This window comes from Triplophysa rosa, linkage group LG9 (genome assembly GCF_024868665.1).
Source record: "Triplophysa rosa linkage group LG9, Trosa_1v2, whole genome shotgun sequence".
Classification (NCBI taxonomy): Eukaryota; Metazoa; Chordata; class Actinopteri; order Cypriniformes; family Nemacheilidae; genus Triplophysa; species Triplophysa rosa.
Window position 1 is genome coordinate 25,678,870 of NC_079898.1, and position 16,250 is coordinate 25,695,119.

Sequence of the window (16,250 nt, forward strand, 5' to 3'; positions counted from 1 at the left end):
GATTCTGATTCTGAAATGGCTTTAAAGTTGCTGTTTCTGTTCCAGTTGTGGGAGGAGCTTCACATACATCAGTCTAAGTAAACATAATATATTAGAATAAAAAACAAGGAGGAAATAGAATTCGATGGTGAAATTTATAGCTGACAAAATGCATTCCCTTATCCCAATGATGAGAAATATTATTGTAACATTTGTTATGCTAAAGTGGCTGTGACACTAACCCTAAGTGTCAAAAACATGCACCCTGCCATTTCGATTGAAATATTTTCGATAGACAATTGAAATATCCAATGTTTTTCCTCAATGCAAAGGAACCGCCAGTAGGTGGAGGCAAGATCATATAAATCAGTTACTTATCCATTCTGTCAACCGATTCATTCAAAGCCATTCATTCGTTCAGAATCGTATTTGTATGCTATACTACTCTTTTTATCTTCACCATACACATAACTAACCATTTTACAATGTATTTAAATTCATCCTTATTTATTTAAACGTATTTTATATTGCTTTTCAACATTTTGCGTTGTTCTACAAAATACATTTTAAAACAAACTGAACAGACCAAAGAATGGCTAGAAGTCATACAAAACAGGAAATGTGAAAATATATATAATTCATGGTATGAGAATATCTGGCATTTTCAACAAATAATTGAAAATCACCAGTGGAACGTGCACGCGCCCGCCCTCTACACGCTGTTTGCGTAGCGGGCGCTATGAGGAATAACGCTGAGGAAACATAGGGGGAACAGACTTCGACAAAACAGCGGTATGTCCTCTTGACACAAGCCAGCCTGCCAGCCATAAAAGAACGCGTTCAGTATTTGACGTCTGTTCAAGTTGAGCGTGCATTAAATCATAGCTTTAAACTACCGCCTATGAGACATTTAGGACTATTTAAGACATCAGCATCCACCGTAATCGTATACTTTATACATTATGAGAATATACTGATAAACACAATAATAATGCTTGCGGTTTGGTTATTTATTCTGTATTAGAGCACACGTGAATATTAACCCCTGTCAGCTAATGACCGAGGGAGAGAAGACAATAACGTTAGGCTACTGATGTTGAAAAATCAACATCAAAAAGTCAAAATCTGGATAAAATGCATTGTGTAATGGCTAAAACATCGTGTATATGATAAATTCGAAATGATTTTGGTTATTAATATGCATGTTTGTGTTGTTTCTGACAAACAATATTAAAATGTAGGAAAATACACCAAATAGCGTCTTTATTTTCTTTCTTTTTTTAGCATTATATAAAAGCAGGAGCGACAACAGTAAAGGACCAGAGAGAACCAGGCTTGGACTTTACATTATGTTTTATTATGTGCGACCGGCAGTCGACCGTGAGGGAGCTGCCGGCATTTTACTTTTGTTTTGTTGTTTGTTTATTTTATTAAAGTTTTGTTGTTCAACGTTTGCCGGTTCCCTCCTCCTTCTTCCTTGCTGTGAACATTGTTACACACACACACACGCGCGCGCACACACACACACACACACGCGCACACGCACACACACGCGCGCACACACACACACACACACACGCGCACACACACACATATATATATTATCCTACAGAACCTTATATTTACTGAAGAACTGATTAGTGTGTCGGTGTTTAGTTTGGCTGCCTAGCTGTGCGTGCAACCAGTTTACGTCATCGAAAAAGAACATGGCGGCCTCCTTAGCTTAAAATGAGTATTACATTTAGGTTTTTTTTAAGAACTAAAAATATTTGATGTGTTTCTAACGACAAATGCTAGTAGTGTAAGGCTATTACAACGCATTAAGCCATACATCTCTCCATACACCGGGTTCGCTTTAAAGGGACTCGAAAGGACTCGAAACTCAAACTGTAGGACTTGACTTGAGACTTGTCGGTCTTGACTTGGGACTTCACTCGGGACTTGTCTGTCTTGACTTGACTCCGGACTTGAGGGCAAAGACTTGAGACTTACTTGTGACTTGCAATACAATGACTTGGTCCCACCTCTGCTATGTGCCATATTTCTAGACAGGAGATCAGCCCCAGCTCAAGAGGGATGGAGACCGTCTCTCTTCAACAGGTCAGGTCTGCCACAAAAACTCTTCCAATCATTTTTAAAACTTTTATATTATTCCAATTCATTATTTGTAAACCCTCAAAATGGTAAAACCTTGCAACTCTCATTGCTACCCCACTGCCTAGGTGTTTTGTGATACCACTTAAATCACCAATTTACTTTCTAAAGTTGTGAGTGTTCTGAGAAAGAGGAATAACTTATACTGTAAATTCTGGTTGAATAATGATCTCTCAGAAGAGCCAGTCATGTACTATGAGGTGCCCTTATAAAGCTTCAATCTAATAGTGTTTGTATGAGACACAGCTGCTCTCCAATCTCCAGTTTAATGAGTAAATTGATGTGTGACGTCATCAGTTCTTCCTTCACCAATGAGAACACATAAGATCTGATGATGATGATGATGAGCAGCAGCTGTACACATTCAACAGCTCTTGTATTTCAGCACTTAAATACACTGACTCAAAACTCACATTCCTATTCTAGTCATTATACAATCTAATCTTGGTATTGTTTATGTTTACTGAACAAGGTCATGTTAGAGATTGACATCAAATCAAACTTTGAACTTAAAACGACTACAGACATCAGCTCTATGCTTTGTATTTTTAGGCAGCACAAAGACTCAGTCATCTATAAGTTCCTGAAAATGATTTTTAGTAATTTGTTATTATTATTATTATGTATATGAAAGTCTACATCCAAATAATCTGCAGTAGGTCTCTGAGGTGTATCTGAAATATTTGATGGAAACATAATTGTCCTTAAATTGTATTCACACAGCAGATTTTTACTATTCATAGATTTATTGGTGTGCATGTTTAACTAAAGCAAGCCTGAAGCTTCTGTGACATGTTTGATTACTTCAATGCTTCAATGATGCTCTGCTGTAGAGAAACCTACCACACAAATCACTGTTTGTGTTCTTCTCATTGTCATTGCACCATGAAACCATAAATATCATTCAGTGTTTACAGATGCACACTAACATGACTAATAATGAAAATGAAAACAATTTCCACCATAACTTTGTTTTCTAACACCACAAAATGACAAATTCCAGAGAAAAAACCCCCACTGCTTCCGTATTTTTGGTCCACACCCCGTCTCGAACCCTTAACTCCCTGTTACTTACTAATGTACTTCCCAGTCAACAGTGACTCCAGATTAAAGGTTTTACTATTTGTAAAATATCTGGGGTTATATGTATTAAGCTTCTTGGAGTAAAATGTCGAAGTATGGTATAATTTTACTCTTATTCCTAAACTTAACAATGCTCATCATATACCACATGTTAGCATGAGTAATGTGTAATTTTCCATTTGGCAGAATAATGGTCCTTTGGTCAGTTCGTGTAATTTGCCTTTGGGCAGAATAGTGGTCAGTTACGCTCACCATATATCACGTTAGCAGAGTGATGTGTAATGTGCCATTATCATGGGGTCTCATTTATAAAACTGTGCTTAAGATACTTACCAGAAGTGTACGTGCGCCCGGAAAACCAAAAATACCATAGGGCCAAAAAAATTCTGATTTGTTAAACCGTGCGTACGCACACCTGTAATTAATATTCACTTTATAAAATCACAGATCACCTGGAAGTGTGTGTACGTGAATCAACCTCATATCCCACCTTGTACACACCCATATTTACCCATAAATAGTCAATGTAAAGCACTTCATGAATGCTGATAAGTATATTAATCAGACTGACATCCAATCTGCTTGTTAAGCCTGACGTCACGCACCATAATGGCCGTATACCGTTTCTGGGTCCAATCGCTATCAGATGCCATAAAAAAATGTAAAACTGCAGAAACCCCCTGATCCCGTCCTTTACCTCTGTGAAGAATTTACAAATTGCCACACATGAGATTCACTGACATTTACAAATTAATAATTATTATAGTTATCAATAAACATTATAATTATATGAAAGCGAAAGAAGGTCTCTGCAGCATTTAAATGTTTACAGCATTTAGACTGATCATTAACACCTCATTAAAATCGCCTCATTAATTACTGGTGTCCTTCACCTGAGATCAAATTTGAAGACATAATTGTAAAAGACAAATGTTTCTTAATTCCGGTTTTGTTATGAACATGGTTAGGACTGATAACGAGGACATAAAGAGATACGATTGTGCGAGAGCTTAATGGTTGTATTTCCAGACTTTGACATTCGATGATTATGCACAGAATTTAAGGAAAATTTATTTAGTTATTTATTAACACCAGTGGCAGCTCCTGGTCTTTCAAAGAGGGGAAGCTCATTTTCGGCCTTTGAATGAATGAATGAATGAATGAATGAACAAACGATCTAAAAAAACGATATTGAAGAAGGAAATGTGGGAATTAGGTTCAACTGAAACAAGCCCAGCTAACATAAGGCTGGCGGACCAGTGGCGGGCCACCGGTGGCAAAGTTGGCAGTCCACCAGCAGGAACCACCTGCGGGCCACTGGCTTTTTGCTCATCGTTTTTCCAGCGGTCCACCGGCGGCAGCTGCCATATTTCCACCGGTGGTCCGCTGCTAAGCCGCTGGTTTATCATTAATGTTTGCTGGCGGCCCACGGTTGGTCCGCGGTTTGTTATCGTTAAATCACGCTAACCAAAATGTCATTCAACACAAAAACCAACGTTCAATAACTGCAAATTTAATATTTGGACAGATTAAATACACAAATGCATTACATTTATCAGACCAACACACAAATACAGTATTTGTACCCATATGGAAGTTATCTATGTTTTTTTACAGCATTTGCAGTAAGACCATACAAACTCTACTACAATGATTGATTGTTGTAGCAAAATCACGATAACTATGACATTACTACAACATATAGAAAACCTATACAGACTTTCACCATGGTTTCAAAAGCATCAGATCCATTTTTAAAACCTTGATTTGAAAAAAGAAAAAAATATGATTACATGGTTGCAGTGTTACCATGGTAAAACCCAGGATAGCTGTCGTAAGGGTTTCAATGTTACAATCAAAAAATGTATCCTTTAATGAGCCAGAGGTGGCTGATTATCTGATATCCTGGATACTACCAATAGTCCAGAGCTTGTGACTTATCTTATTTTGGAATTATCTGGTTTAATAGCCATCAGGTTTTTTCTAGGTCTCTTAGTAAATTTGTCATCATAATTTGAAGAACTGGAAAGTCTCTACGGAACAAACTACCTATGCAATAGTATAATTTAAGTGGGAGGAACAAGCAATCATAACTATAATTTACACTACCTTTCAAAGGGTTCAGACTTTTTTATTTCTCTCATTATATGAATATATTGTAAACTGTACTTTACTGTAAACTGAATTTTGAAAATCATTACGCCAGTGTTCAGTGTCACATGATCCAAGTGACAATTTTGTTGCTCAAGACACTGAAGACTGGAGTAATGATGTTGAAAATTCATACTTGCATCACAGAAATAAATTACACTTTACTATATATATTCAAAAAGAAAACGGCTTTTATATTGTGGTTAATTAACAGTATTTCTGTTTATATTGTATTTTTTGCCAAATAAATATCAACATAAATAACAATAGCTAGCAAAATAGACATAAAAAGGAAATGAAATATACACTACTGTTAAAAAGTTTAAGGCTATAACTTTAAGGTTTTCATTACTTGTCATTGGATTCATACTCGTAACACCTTGGAGATGTTTTCTGACAGGAGGTCTACTCCACTTCTACTGCACAGCCGTCAGCATGGAAAATCTACAAACATAACATTGAATGTTAAGGAATGACAATATAGTTAACTGGGTTTGCAGGTATTAAATCGACTGTCAGAGAAGCTGCAATACATATGATAACTTGACTCTCTTAAAAGCAGTTTTAAATTGGCTAATGCTAATCAGTCTGTCATCAAGGCTCATTTTATGTAGGCCTGACTAAAGTAACTACATGGGACATTAATGTAATACTGTATAAAAACAAAAACCATCTCATCCACACCCATTTAATGACTTTTAGCTGAACATTTACCTCAGACAAAATATCAATAAAAGCAATTCCGACGAGCGCAGGACCACTGATACGTTTTCTGTTTAGACATCCTATAAATAGAAACACTTAAACATCTAAATATGCCTAATTTACATTTTAATCATTTAATTTACCAATTCCGCCATGTTTTTCCTGAATACCTTACCTCAGAAAACTTTAAGCGGGAATGTCCAACTAGTCCTGACTAATCGCTTAAACTGCAAGCAAGGGCTTATAATACACAAGTAAAATGTAAGCATATTCATTTCAAGTAATCAATTTGACATGTTTTTAACTAAAACAAGGAAGCACTTTTAGTGGGTTTGTGGAAATTTCCCCATTCAAACAAACTGCCAGATGGCGCATAGTGGAGGCAAGGGTCCATCTCACTGAAAAAGGATCCCCGGTAGTTGTCGAATAGGTCACAGGACACCCATTTACACGTACCCAGGGGTAAGTCGACCACCCCAGCTAACCCCTAAGTAGAGGCTAGGTGGACACCTCTAGGGGCACCCAAGCACCATGGAGATCCCTGTTTTTCCCCACAGTCCACGAAACCATTTGTCGTCCACCCAAGCCTTATCCCATTCAGATAAGCCTCAATAGGGGTGCTCTAACCTTCTAAATAGCCACTTTCACAGCTAAATGGCTGGTCTTTTGGGGTGGGGTACCTTACTCCTGGGGGGTCGAGTCCTTGCTTTCCGCTATTCGTCCCTTCCGCTATTCGTCCCTTCCTTCCGCTATTCGTCCCTTCCTTCCGCTATTCGTCCCTTCCTTCCGCTATTCGTCCCTTCCTTCCGCTATTCGTCCATTCCTTCCGCTATTCGTCCCTGCTTTCCGCTATTCTTCCCTGTTTTCCTCTATTCATCCCCGTGGGCCATTTAACACATGGGGTGTCCCAGGACCACACCCCCACTACCACAAAACCACTTTTTGTCCACTGACCATCTGTCACTCCCACTGAAACGAATGGGCAGTGATATGTGATTGGGGATATAAAAAACTTTTTTTGGGCTCCAGGCCTTAGCCCTTTCGGTATGTTGCCCGTGGGGGTGTAATGTAAACACTTGTGCAATTTGGGGTCGCTCGGGCCCCCAGGGATCTTGCGACTTTAGATCCTCGTGTAGTGTAAATGAGTGGGTTTGCAACCGCATGAATTTAATAGAAATCTCATTGGCCTTCCGTTCCCCCCCCCGAGGGGTCTCAAGATTTTAGATTTCTGTTCTCTAAAGCCCCCTAGAACAGCTCCCGGAAGCACAAATCTCTAAAACATTCCCCTGAAAAGTGAAGAACTTTACATCAGAAATCTATCAAGATACTCTGACAAGGCATAAAGCCAAGAGGATTGCGTGGGTGAATATCTTTATCAGGTGTATAAAAAAATACTAAGCCCTAGGGACACCCGAGGCGATCCCGAGGCTTTGGTCACACGACCGCCACAGGCCAATGAGTCGGGATGTGAAGTTTGGCGGTCCTAGCTTGTTTCTAAGGGTCGTTGATTTGAATGAGCATACTGCACAATTCTTTAAGTGTCTCCCATTGAAATGAATGGGCAGGGAGAGTGATGCGTGATTGGGGATAAAAATAACTTTTTTGGGCCCGAAGCCTTAGCCCTTTTGGTATGTCGCCCGAGGGGGCGCGACATAAACGCGTGTACGATTTTGGACTCATCGGGCCACTGTGGGTCATTATGAACACCGCAATTGTGCAGACACATGTTTGGGTAAAGAATGTTCATTTTTATGGGCAATGCTCACACTATGTCATTCTACACAGTTGACTCAATGACATATCAGAAGATCAATACAAATAAACAACAATTGGATTCATTTTTAGTCATTTTATGCATTGCCGTTGAAACAGCTATTTGGCCTCCGCTGAACAGACTACACAGCAACCAGGAAGTTCCCTCTTACCATTGTAATCAACAGGCCATGTGTATGTGTTATCAAGGATGCTTATTTTTGGATCAAAACATGCATTTTATGTCTAACGATCATGCTATACTCTTCAATACGGTGGGCCTAATCACATACTGGAAGATGAAATGAAACAAAGGTCACTGAGGGTCACAGTTAGTCACACTTAGTTATTTAACACTTTGCCTCAGACCCTCGCTGAATAATGGATACGAGACACATGAATATACCTGCCATCCCTTGTTTTGCCAGCCGGGTGTAGTGGTTATTGAGGATGTCAACCTTAGGCCCAAATATGCATCATGTGACTAATGCACACAGTATGTCATGTAACACAGTGTGCTTAATCACATACTACATGATCAATTAAAACAAAGGTCACAAAGGGTCATAATGAGTCATTTAACACAATGTCACTGAATAAGTTATTAGGTCCTCACTGAATAATGGATACGAGACACAGACATGTACCTGCTACCCTTTGTTTCACACATCACTTAGAGTGGTTATTGAGGAGGTTCACTTTAGGAATAAATGTTCAAACTGTGACGAATGCACACACTGTTATTAAACCCAGTGGGCCTGATGACATACTAGAACAGTGGTTCTCAATTCTGGCCCATGAGATCCATTTTCCTGCCGAGTTTTGCCCAACTCTGATATAAAACACCTGAACAAGCTAATCAGCGTCTTTAGGAATAGATGCTTTCAACTTAATGTGGCGCTGCTCAAATCTATCAGCGATTGACATTTAAGTACCGCGATAGCGACTCAAGTGCAGATTGCTCGGTACGCATTTGAATCGCGATATACCAAACAATCTGCGCAGCCCAACATTAAGTTGAACGCGTCTGTTCGTGAAGTCACTGATTAGCCTCTTCAGGTGTTTTATCAGAGTTGGGGCTAAACTCAGCAGGAAAATGCATCTCGTGGGCCAGAGTTGAGAACCACTGTACTAGAATATCAATACAAATAAACAACATTTGGATTAATCTGTATTAATTTCATACATTGTCGTCGAAACAGTTGTTGATTCTCCTCTGAACACACTACAGGACACCCAGGAAGTTCCCTCCTACCATTGTAACTGACAGGCCATGTGTATGTGTTATCAAGGAGGCTTATTTTTGTATCAAAACATGCATTTTACATTTAAAGATCATGCTATATTGTTCAACACAGTGTGCCTAATCACATACTGGAAAATGAAATGAAACAAAGGTCACTGAGGGTCACAGTTAGTCATTTAACATTTTGCCACTGAAACATTTATGAGGCGCTCGCCAAATAATGGATATGAGAGACTGAAACATCCCCGAAACCCATAGTTTCGCCAGTCGCGTGTAGTGCTTATTGGGCATGTCAACTTTAGACCCAAATATGCATACTGTGACTAATGCACACAGTATGTCATGCGAAACTGTGTATTTAATCACATACTAGAAAAATTAATCTTACCAATGATCACTAAGGGTCAGACTTGGTCATTTTTGTTCAATTGTTCATGTTCATTTTTTAATATTTTCAATGTGTTATTTTAATTACTTTATTATTTATAATATATATTATTTTAGGTTTAATTGATTATTGTACTCAAAGGAAAACACAATTTTATAAAAATATATATAATTTATTCACTGCAAACACTTTGAACATGAAGTTTAAACACTGAAGAAAGATAAAATGGCAAACAAGCTATAACAGCAAAAGGGAACAATAATTTTATAAAGTTAACAATGACAAACGGCATTATCACCGATGTTCGGTCTGTTTATAAAGGCGCCATTTCGCAATATCAATGGTGCGAAGCACTCGGCGCATCTAAGCAGGCGGCTTTCCTTGGGGTCAGGCAACGAAACTTCACCGGGGTCAGTCTCACCACAACATTCCACAGTCTAGTCCTCTTTTCTGGCGTGGTCGTCCCCCGGGGCATCCGCTTCAGCCTTATCCTGGAAATAGAAAATAAAAATGTATTAGTGGCATAAGAGGCAGTCAATACACAAGTTGAAGGAGACCTACTTGCTGTTTCTGGTTCGGAAGAAGACTCCTCGATCACCTTTCTTTTGAACGGCACACACTTCCGTTTCCACTTCTTCGGCGAGGAAAGCTTGTTAGGGGTGTATTCCGGTCCATCGAGCACCGCCTCAAAGAGCCTCCTGTGTGTGCCCCATCGCCTGTTTCACATCCAGGTTTATAGCATAAAAACGATCTGTGGTGGTGTCGTGGCACATAAATTGTGACACCTTGTGGCGGTAGTCTGCAGTGTGTGAGTTCTTTGCCTGAGAGAGAGAGGGAGAACACAAGGGTTAGGACGATGGGGCACGCCAAAGGGGCGTGGTGACGGAGGTGCGGACGTCAGTGAAGATTGGTGTTCCATCCAGCCCAATATTTTTCCATGCTTCCTGAAAGTAGGCGTTCAAATTGCGGCATATACTGTAGGTTTTGAGATAAAGAAAAAAAAAGTTTGCCTCATCACCGCCAACCAACGACCCCTTGAGTTCCAAGAAACACTGCATCCAGCCGTACTCCTCCGCATTCAGAGACAGCTGAGCCGCCTGGAACTGTTGATTTGTTTTGTGGCTCGAGATCTGCGGAGAAAGGATGAGAGAACAAGTTAGAGATAGCTCAAAGCGATGTTTTACAGAGCGGCACTCACGCTAATCAGGTAGCAGTACACCGTTGAGCTCTTGCGGTCGCCCTTCACCTCCTCGATCAACATATTCTGATATACACAACCTCGTTGGCCGTAGATGCAGGCTAGGTAGGCCGTCATGTAACCATAAAAACTCCACTGCTCCTTTGTCCCGGCATTCTCCTCTAGGCGAGCTGTGGATAAAGAGAGACAAAACAAAACGGAGGTCAGTTTGTGCACATGCATGCGCACCAGGTGAATGGCAGTGAGGCATAAACTCACCAAGGATTTCTGGGATGGCCTTCTGGGCCTCCACATGGCATTTCAGGAGGTTCGCCTTGGAAATGAGCCTCCTTGTGGCTGTCTTTATGGCCACCTGATGCATCACCACCTTTCTCCACATTGATTTCAGGATGGCCTGGAGCTCCCGGGCCAGGTAATCCAGGAACTGCCCTACGTTCTTGAAGTAGTGGTGTATGGTGGTATCAGTTATCCTGGCCTTTCTGAGGGTACCCAACCAGGATCGAATCCTGTTCGTGTCATTCAGAAAGAGGACTTCTTCTCCTCTACCATGTAGCCTTAGAATTTCTTAATTCGGAACACTTTGGATGCCACATTTTTCTGTAGCTTGGGGCCCGGATCGGCCCCCTCCTAGTGCCTCCTGTACTCTTCCAGCAGGTCATCTGCAAACACAGAAGATAAAGACAAAAACGGTTAGTGGAGGCGAGAGGTTTAAAGGATAGAGCAAAGGGCAGAGGGAATTACTCAGCACTGGCACGTGGTCCGGGTATTGGGAGCACTCCATCTCTTCTGCCTCGGCCTGGGAGGTGGAAGGCCCGGACTCACGGCTGAAGGACCCTGCCCGGGAGGTGGACGGCCCGGACTTGGGGCTGAAGGGCCGCAACCGGGAGGTGGGAGTCTCCTGCAAGGAGGAGCAAGCTTAATCCGGATCCTCGCCACTAGCAGCCTCCTCCGGCTCTGCCCCGGTCTCCTTCAGGGCGGACAGGAGGGTCTTGGTCACCCTTTTGACCTGGGCTGATAGGGTGGGCTCTGATTTCTGCTTTAAGATGTGGTACCTGTGCAAGAGGTCACGCAGCGCGCCGCCGAGGGTGTTTACCTGCTCATTTATATCCGCCACTTCTTTGGTGCGTCGTTGGCAGCGCGGGTTATTGCATTCCTCCTCCTCTTCCATGTCCGACCCAGCATTGGATCGTCCATTTCCACCAAATCAAGTTTGGACGCCATGGGGACATCGGGGTTGGAGGCTCTTGAGGGCTGCCAGGTCCTGCAGGATCACCCGTCTCCAAGTCTTTTATGGCATTTCTCTGGGCTGCCTTGGTGAGCTCGATGTGGGTCTTTATGTGACGGTCGAGTCGGGTGGTTGTCTTGTCACATCCAGGGATGGAGCATTTGCCCTCCCTAAATTTCACTTTACCGGACTCCAGCGCCAGCAGAAGCTTCCGCTCTTTCAGGTTCTTTACCTGGTGGAAGATCCGGAGGTGCTGGCTAAACTGGGCATAGGACCGGCTACAAATTGGGCAGAACTACAGCATTTTGTCCGACTGGTACAACACTATGTGGTCTGGTATGAGCTGAGAGGGTGTTCGAGACCCTTTATATGTAAACATAGATGTGCTTTAACGTATGGGAAAACGTGTATCGTTCATATTCTTAATTGAGTCATATGCTTTTTTGCTGGCCTCTCTGTGTCCACAAGCGATCTAGTAAACTGAATGTGACCCTTTAATAAATAATTTATTCAATAACTCTATAAATTATTCATTTCTTTATTTAAAATTCCTTTATTTTTTCTTCAAAAATTCTTTAAAAGTATATATGTTTTATTAAATTATCAGGGAGAAACGATCAAGAAGAACCAAAAAACAAAAGAACTACAAAGACCACAACATAAAACAGGAAGCAGGACATAAAATGACAGGCAACTGGAAGACAAAATTTTCAAACTAAAGGTCCACTACAACAAGTTGAAAATAATCAGATGTGTGACAAATGCCTGTAAAATGGCTATTGAAGGGTAGGTAACATTAGAATTGTCCTTAACAAAGTGTAACAATGATTCCGTAAGTGTTATAATGTATTACTATTCCATTTTACATTAAATCTACCTTTGTGATTTTCTTAACCCAATTTGTAAGTCTCTTTGGATAAAAATGTCTGCTAAATGACTAAATGTAAATGTAATGCATTATACAAATAGAATAGAAAGCCTTTTATTGTCACTGTATACTTTGTATACAACAAAATTGGAGCACTGCTTCTGACTGGTGCTAGAAATACAAACAATAAATAGTATCTTTTAGAATCTTTTTACATCTGTAATCTCATGCTGCTCTCACAGGATGGTGAAGTGTGCCCTTTTCCCCACAAGCGTCAAAGCTATAAGCCAGCATTTGAGACGCTCTCACAAAGTATGCAATGTGGGCGCAAGAATTTTGCTGATCGCCCTGAGTACGGGGAGCGTGAATATTGAGAACCTTCCCTGTCACTTGTGCGAACGTGTCATCCCACTCATGAATGTGCACATTAAGGTCACTCACAGGGACCGCGGTGTATGTCATCTTTACATAATTTGTATGCGTTCCATGCATTTCTTAAATATGTTCATTGTCTGTTTCACAACTTGAAGTTCATAATCAATTTAACTCATGTCTTTGAATCCCTACAGAGCCGCAAGATAAACCAGGCGCTGTTGATAATACATAAGAGGGTCACCAGGGACAAGCTCCTGGCCCTGGCCAGCACCAACCTGACCATCTGGTGGTGGACCCAGCCATCCTATTGGATGAGGAACAAGTGGCGACGGAGGGCCCTCTAGAGAGCCCACTTATGCAGGCTCTCTTGGAGGACGTAAGGGCGCTCATGGCAGACCTGGAGCCGCCTCAAGACGTCGGGGGGAAAGGGAGATCCCAGCATTTCTCCCAGGTAGGTGTCGGTCCATGGTTGCACTCAATAACTAAAAAACTGAAAGTGACAGTTGTTTTACTCTGTCATAGACACGCAAGACCTGGAGGGTCTCCCGGTTTTCCTGGAGAACATTTTTGAAGACGCCCTGTTTCCCCCTGACACCACAACGCCACCTGGGCTTCTGATGCAGCCCGATACCCTCAGCCCAGCAAACACACTGACGCCCGGTGACCTATTCATGTCGCCTGAGCTTCTGGAGCTTATGCCCATCCACAACTAGAGATTACGCCAGCTACATCAGAACATCCCGTACCATCCTCCTGCGAGAGCATGTGGACTGACTGACCATCCCAGCTCCATCCAAGGCAATTCCATCACCACCCAAGAAAAAGGAGACCATCTGGCCAGCCCAGCTCAGACAATTCCATCCCCAACCGAGAGCAAAGACGGACTACCTGTCACATAAATGCTAAATTTACAATACTTGGTATTTAATGCTAAACTTACATCGCATGACAGCAGTTTGAAGTTATGGCTGCACTCAGTGACTTTGATTGGAGGTTGCTGTGTGGGTGTTTGTAGGGAGTGGGTGGGTGTTTGTAGGGAGTGGGGGGGCTTGTTGGTTGTGGTTCGGGGCGTTTCATTTGTTGGGACTGTGTGGGTCTGGTCTGGTTGGTCTTGTTTTGTGGTCGATGTCGGACAACAGAGGAATAAAGTTAATTATGCCATTACTACTTTTCCCTGGTTGTTCCTCTGTTGTCTGTTGTTGATCACGGAATGGGACCGGGTTGGACCTGCACGGTTTCAGCGGGTGGGGCTTCCTGGGTCGCGGCTCGTGGGCTCTCCCTGTTCTTTGTGGACGTTGCTCGGTGGCTTTGGTCGGGGTCACTGAGTGCAGCTATGACACGTCAGAGGAGATCTGGCCCTCCCGGCTGAGCCTGGTTTCTCCCGAGGGTTTTTTTTCTCCATTATTCATCATTGGAGTTTGGGTTCCTCGCCACAGCAGAGCAGTGCAGTGTTGGCTTGCTCACCGGTAGACTGCATTTATTTATTCATTTATTTATTAGATATTATTTATTATAATGATCTTGCTTGGTCTATAAACACCATGCACTGTGCTGTGTTTTACCTTTCTGTGTTTTTCTTATTTGCTCCTGTAAAGCTGCTTTGGAACAATGCACATTGTGAAAAGCGCTATATAAATAAAATTGAATTGAATTGAATTAAATATTAATAACAAATAATCAAAAAGAATAATTAAACTTTAAATATTATTCAGAGAAGGTAGAATTTACCTAAAAATCATCAGACACAAAAATTTTCTTTTGGGACGAAACTTTTGGAAGAAAAAGTCAGAAACACAGACATTAAATGAAAGAAGCAAAACACACATATAACTCCGTAAATAAGAATAATAACAAATTAATTCTTTCCCTTCTAACACTGTGGCCTAACCAGATGATACAAGAAGCTACGACACTTGAAAAAGCGATTTCGCCGAAGCGGCTAGTAATTCGGCTTTAAACAGCACGGAAAAACATATTCTTACTGTAGTACAGTACCACTTCAGAAATCTTAACAAAATCAAGCAGTTTAAGTGACCTTGATATGTGATAAATAAACACAGAAACAATTCGAGCGTGGATACACATGCGGTTTATTTATCTACACTACGGGGAACTAAAACCAACTACTAACAAAGACCAAACATTAACAAACAAACATAAAAACGTAAAACAGTAGAAATGAAAGAAATAGATAAAGCAAAGAAAAAGGCAGTATTAAATCAGCTATTCACATCTGCACGAACCATCAAGGACAAATCTCCTTATTTAAAAGGGGCAAAGCTTATCGCAACTGGTTAGCAATAGTTCAGATACTTGCATTGGCTTCTTTGTTTCTCGGGACACGTGCTGGCCCGTATCAAAGGGTCCTGATGCGTTCAGAGCGGGCCGTGAGTCCGTTGATTTAGCTTGAAGCAAAACTGCCTGAAGAAAGCTGTCTCTGAGGAGAGGCAGGTCTCGAGAGGTTGACAGAATACGAGCGAACGCGCAGGAGCGCGAACGCACCCAAGCGAACGAACATACACAAAAGAGCAAGCTTTCCTGCGTGTTCAGATGTTTTAACACAGAGGGCGTCACGCCCCTCCAAGGTGGGCGATCCAATGTGATGAGATAGTTTTGGGCGCGAAAACATGTTTCTTTGTCCGGCACACTAACTCATTTGCATTCATGGTCGCCTGGGAGTTTGGAGCAGGAATAGACTTAGAATAGAATAAAATGAGTATGGTATAAAATACATTACTGTGCTATACACCATATTCTAGACATGAAAAGGGAAACACGTAGATATGAAACATGAAGGGGTTACAATTACATTGACCTGTAGTTTGGACAAGAATGTAAATATACACAGAATACCACTAAGCACATATGCCTTTGAGGTTATAGGTGAAGGAGAATAAGGATGCAAGCATACAATGTGGAGATTCATGTGTATACACTTTAAACCAGTCTTTTGTGGCTAAGGAAAGAGAAAGAGACATTCTTTTGGAAGAATTTGAGGCTCTCAGTCCCTGGGGGCCACATGGCTTTTCTCACTTTGGTGAACAGTCCTGTCCTCCCCCAAGAACCTCCTTTGAAGTCTATGGGAGAGTATCCGAATCTGTCCTGGTTTAGATGAAGGTGTTGAGA

At 41.5% G+C, this 16,250-nt stretch overlaps 1 long non-coding RNA gene across 1 annotated transcript; it reads left to right on the forward strand.

The window, feature by feature from the left end:
* The first annotated feature begins 2,028 nt into the window (after positions 1-2,028).
* LOC130558803 (uncharacterized) lies at positions 2,029-14,766 on the forward strand. Its single transcript, XR_008963498.1, has 3 exons — positions 2,029-2,079; positions 13,319-13,575; positions 13,647-14,766. It is a non-coding gene; the product is annotated as an uncharacterized LOC130558803 (long non-coding RNA).
* Positions 14,767-16,250: the final 1,484 nt, after the last annotated feature.